The sequence below is a fragment of the Salminus brasiliensis genome, chromosome 10, assembly GCF_030463535.1.
Source record: "Salminus brasiliensis chromosome 10, fSalBra1.hap2, whole genome shotgun sequence".
Taxonomy (NCBI): domain Eukaryota; kingdom Metazoa; phylum Chordata; class Actinopteri; order Characiformes; family Bryconidae; genus Salminus; species Salminus brasiliensis.
The window spans coordinates 35,426,377-35,432,376 of record NC_132887.1 but is presented as its reverse complement, the minus strand read 5'-3'; positions in this window follow the sequence as shown (position 1 = coordinate 35,432,376).

Here is a 6,000-nt window from a genome sequence, read left to right as displayed (position 1 = left end):
TAAGCTTAAGCCTTGGGTACACTATATGAATACAGATTCTAAAAAGACTGGGTATCTCACACTTCCCCAAAAATGCCCATCACACAATAAAGGGCTATGGATCATACACTCCTCAAATCAAACACCCCCTAAAAGAAGTGTGCCTCTCGTTACCTAACATGCCTGTGCTGACCCAAAACATCAGAAACGTAGAAACGCCTTTAGGTGAGGTTTCATGTGGTAAGACGAAATCAGCATGGTCTATACAGACTGCTGAAGGACCTGGAGGTGAGTAGCAAAGCACATATTAGAGGCTACCCTATGTACAAGACAAATTATGGTTTCTTACACAAATTTCTATACCACCTTTAATGGTGCTGCAGTATCAGAATCAGAATTAACAGATTTATTGGACAAGTATGTTCACACACAATGCTGTTTGTATCTCTCTAATATTAACAATATACAGCTACATATAATTTACAGACAATACACAATATACAGAGAACAATAGTATACACAGTTTCTATAAAGTGTGCTTTACAGTGTTATTCACAGAACAGCAGTATGCAACAATATACAGAGTAATATTGTGTAACCACAGCAGTGTAAACATGTGTGAAATGAAAAATGGTGCAGTAATGCAGTAACTGTGGAATAAGAGTGGTAACAGTTTATCAGTAATATCTATGGCCTTTAGCTGATGTTGGTGATCAGCTGTTGAGGAAGGTGATGGTCTGAGGGTAAAAACTGTTCTTGTGTCTGACAGTCTAGATAGTTCTGTAGCGTCTGCCAGACGGGAGCAGCTGAAAGAGGCTGTGACCAGGGTGCGAGGAGTCCGTAATGATTTTCTCTGCCTGTTTTCTGATTCTTGAGCAGTACAAGTCCTGAAGGGAGGGCAGAGAAGCACCAATGATTCTCTCAGCTGTCCTCACTGTTTACTGCAGTCTGTTCCAGACATGTACTAGCACCATAATGATAGCTGTTACATCATTAAGGTGGAATGTAAAATCAATATAAAAAATTGCCTAAAAACTGCACTTTTTGTGCTTAACTGTCATTGGCTATTGACGGGACCCTTAAAGGTTGACTTCGCTGACCAGTGTGTACACTACTAGATAATGCTTAGAGTCAAGTCAAAAGCATTACAGTGGTTCATCATATAACCTTTACATTACTGAGATCTCAAAAAGGTTCTTCACTGTGTCATTTGTTAATTTGCCTTTATTGTCATTATGTACGAGGTCAGCCATGAGACTACACTACTGGAGCAGAAAGGTTAAGGCCCTCACTCAGGGGCCCAAATACAGCAGGTCAGTAGATTTGGGTATGGAACCCACAACCACTGAGCCACTACTGCCCATGAATGTGGACAATTCACACATAATTCACAAAACAATGTCTCTCTAAAGCTCTTCCCAATGAAAAATTAATTTTTTAGGAAGCACAAGGTGGTTCTTCTATGGACTCTATGGACAGGGAACACCTTTTCACACCTTTTAAAGTTCGTCACACTTGCCATTTAAGTGGTTGTCCTGTAGCAGAGTCTGTTTTAATAAACTTCCATGAAAGTGACTTCTGTGGTAAGACGCCACTCTCTGGATCATCAATAAAAGAAGTCTTTGCTGTAATCTTGTCTCATTTTTTAGGCCATGGCTCTCTCTTAGAGCTGTTGGACAGATCAGTGCTCGATGGCTGAAGGTTTCGAGAGATGCCCCTCGACTGCTCAGGCTCAGACGAGCAGCCATGGATGCTGAATCTATTCAAATGCCAGCATTTATTTGGCCTATCCCGAGTGCTTCGGTGGCTGAAGTTGACGGCGTCTCTTCATCTACATCAGTGTTTTATGCCTCTCGGTGCCAAGCGGGAGAAGACACCTCTCCTCAGCTCCACTGCTTCAGGATTAACGGCTAATGACTCGACTTTGTGTGACAATGGCATGGCGCTCGTTGCTCACACCGCTGCTGGTCTCCCTCCTGCGTAGAAAGGCTGAGCAGTTATGTCTGTGTGGCTAACGAGTGTAACAAGAGATGACATGCCCCGCAAAAAACACTCCTCATTAAATGGAGTGTATAGCAAGGCTCTGCTTGTGGAACACCTGAACTTTTGTTGCCTGCTAGTTTGTGTCTTAACGTCATCGTTGAAAAACTTTCTGAAATTAAATCACATGTGCAGGTTTTCCTCCAGCTAAAGTGCTTTAGGCTATGAGTAGCAGTTAAGCGCTCAACAGCAGATATGCATTAAAACAGCTTCAGTCAGAAACGAGGAACGTGGGGGTGCTGAGGGACTGCGTTGTCTAAAAGTACTAAAGCAAAGAATTAAATAAGCCAGGAGACCTCTTGTGTGTTTGTTTTGTGGTGCAGTTTGCTACTTCTTACTTTTTTTTACATTTTATTTAAATTTTTTTCCCTAAGCCTGCAGTAGCTGTTTAATTTAATGCTGCATTTTCATCACAGTAAGCCGAATTGCTTCCCTCGCCAATGGCTGACTGCTTTGAGCGAGTGCCTCTAAAAAACAAGAGAGTTAAAGGGTATGCAGAGTATGTAGAGGCAATCACATTTTGTGTACTTGATTGTGATTAATCACATTATTTTGTGTAGTTAATCACTATTAATGTGATGGCTGTGTAGTTAACCGTGATTAATCACATTTTGTGCGGTTAATCCTAATTAGTCACATTATTTTGTGTAGTTAATCCTAACTAGTAGTAGTATCAGTTTGTGGGGTTAATTCCAATTAATCACATTATTTAGAGTTAATCACAATAATCACACTAATCACCATATTTATTGCAGTCAATTGACCAAATCATTGTGCTGTTAATAGACTGTAGTACTGCTCACATGAACCATATAACATATAACACACAGTCCCCCATTAATATTTAGCATTTGGCTTTGTAGTAAAATATAAAATATAATATAAAGTATTTATTCACAGTACAACTGCTGTGTGGTTACTTGTGATTAATCACAGTGTTTTGTGTAATTATTCTCAATTAATCACATTATTTTGTGTGGTTAACTACAAGTATTCACATAATTCTATGCAGTTAATTGTGATTTATCATATTTTTTGTGATGTTAATTGAAATGAATTACATTATGTTTTGAGATTAAGGGCCTCAATCACATTGTTTTGTGCGGTCAGTTGTAGTTAATTGTCATGGCTGGTTAGGCCAGACACCGAAGGACAAACACTTGCAGAGATGGATCCAATGCAAGTACTTTTATTAACAGAAACAAAAGCAAGCAATGCAGCAACTAAAGTGACTAAACAGTAAAACAGCGTAAACTTGACAACAGGCTCCGGGGGGGGGGCTCTGGGAGCTGAGCTGGGTGAGCTGGTGAGGGAGAACTGGGAACAACACAAAACAACCTACCAGGCAGTGCTTGGGGAGATTACAGGGGGAACTAAGGACAAGCGTGAACCACTCAGAGATTACACAAACTAGGGGAAGAGAGCCGGGGAACCAGCCACTGAACCCTAAACGGCTAAGCCGACCAAACCTGAAGACGTGAAGTCGAAGAGGGTCGCCTAGCTGGAGCGAGAATCACGGATGTATCCAGGGAGCAAGCGAAGGTGCCTCGCAAAACCCAACGCTACAAGCAAGGTCCGCTAGTGGACCAGAACTGTGAGCCAAACTGGCCTAAACAAAAAGTGATCTACCTCAAGGGTCTGAACCTACAATTCTCGGCGAGGAGCTCTGTAGCCGAGCTCCTTTAAGTACCCCCGTCTCAGGTGAAACACTGTAATGCTGCTTACAATAGACGTTATAACAAATAACACACACTTCTCCATTAATATTCCGTGTTTGGCTTTGTAGTCACTGTGACTCACAGCAAAACTGGCGATTAAAAATAAAGAATATGTTACCATGTCTGTATTTTTGGTTAGATCCGAGTATTAAAAGAGTACTACATCTAGGCTACATCTCTTTCTCTACACACTTTACTATGTAAGTTATGGAGTTTTTGTTTCTATACTCAAATACTGCACTAACAGTCCAGCAGGGAATATTACTAACATGTGGCTGAATCCCAAATGACTTTTTTTCGGAAATATTATGCACTGTTTGGCTGCAGGAGCTGTTATTTTAAGACCTACGCTGTGCACTGTTTAGGGAGTAAGGAGCCATTTGAGACTCTGCCCCAGTGTGGGGAAAAGGTCAACACCATTAGCTTGGTGCCAACAGTTAAAATCCCATAGAGTGGAAATGGGTATCATCACTGCATAGGTAATTTGGCAGATAAAGACTACTTTTAAGGAGAAGATTTCTCAATTAACTAATTATTATAATATATTCATTATTAATAGCAAAACTATTTATCATTTTCAGGTTTATTTAATGTGCTTCCACAAAATATGTCCTGCATAAGAAGTCAATAGTTGCTTGAAGTATGCTTGAAGCTAACTATGTACATTTCTTGGCATGAAAAACATTTGGGATTCTTATTTTTAATGCATTTAATTATTTTGATCACATGGTTGTGTGTTTTATGCCCCATCCCCTATACTGACACTGTTGAGCCCATGAGCAAGGGCCTTAACCTTCTCTGCTCCATTGCTGGCTCTGACCTGGTGGTGACACTGGCTTAGTGGTGGCATGTTAGTAGTGTGTGTTGCGCTGGTTCAAGTGAATCAGACACAGCAGTGCTGTCCTGCACTGATGCTGAGGTGTTTAAACACTCCAGTAGCACTGCTGTGTCTGATTCACTTGAACCAGCGCAACACACACTACTAACATGAGGCCTAGTGTTACTGCAGTGCTGAGAATAACACACCACCTAAATAATACCTGTTCTGTGGTGGTCCTGTAGGGCCTTGACCATTGAAGATCAGGGTATAATGAGGCTGACAAATAGATATTAGTAGTTATTAACTACAGGGTGCTCCTATGTAAGACGTGGAGCTGATATAATGGACAAAGAATGTAAAACAAAGAGGTGGTATTAATATTTTGGCTGATTCATGTAAAGTAAAACCCTTCGTGGCACAGCATGTGGTGTAACATAGTGGTTCTCAAACCAGTCCTCAGGGAACCAAAATACGTAGGGATCGAACAATAACACATGGACCCGCCAGTGGCCCCTGAGAAACCAGCAGTTTGTTGCATATGTGTATATATGCATATATCCTGTGCTTGTTCTTAAAATAATGAAACACTAATTATATGATTGCGTGGGTTGAAATGTCACCGGAACAATGTCGTCCAGTTGCGACATGTAACTGAGCAAGCTCCACTAATGAGAATCGGCTCTCATCTGATTGGTCCCCTGAACAGTAATGCACAGGGAATCCTGTAGCGAGTCATTATTCCCTGGTGTTCTTTTATTGTGATGGCTGGCTAATGAGGAGCTTGTCATTGGCAAGTAAGGTGCACATGGCATAATGATGCACATGATTGTTTGCTTTTGATCTTGTCTAATTATGCTCATATGTATTGAGTGGTGAGCTCTCTACGCTGAGATCAGTCCCTCATTTAACACCCCCCAACCAACCACATCTTCCTCTGGCTTATCTTTTTGTTCTCTACACACACCTTCTAACACCCCTTCATTTTAGCACAAATTAGTCGCCCTCCACGTCTCGCTTCTGGAATTTGAAAGGTAGGTGAAATGCTGTCTTGAGGCATTTCCACATTTGCATTTTCAATCCGGTTCATTCGAACAGGTGTGAACAGAGTAATCGCACTCGGTGAGAGTGTGATCTGTCAGATCTGACCTCCGACTATCAGGTGTACTCTGCAAGTTGGAGCTAAATGGATGCATTAGCACTGTTATCGTGGCATTAGCATCGCTATTCTATTGTAGCATAGGCATTGCTATCGCAGTGTTAGCGCAGCTACCACAACGTTAGCATCACTATTGTGGCATTAGCATGGCTACAGTGCTGGCCACTGGCCTCGCCCAGCACCACTACCACAGTGTTTTCATTTTGTGGCATTAGCACCCCCACCGCGGTGTTACTCAAATGTTCATGAGGTCTACAGCTTAGGGCTCTGAGGACAAGGTTTGAGTT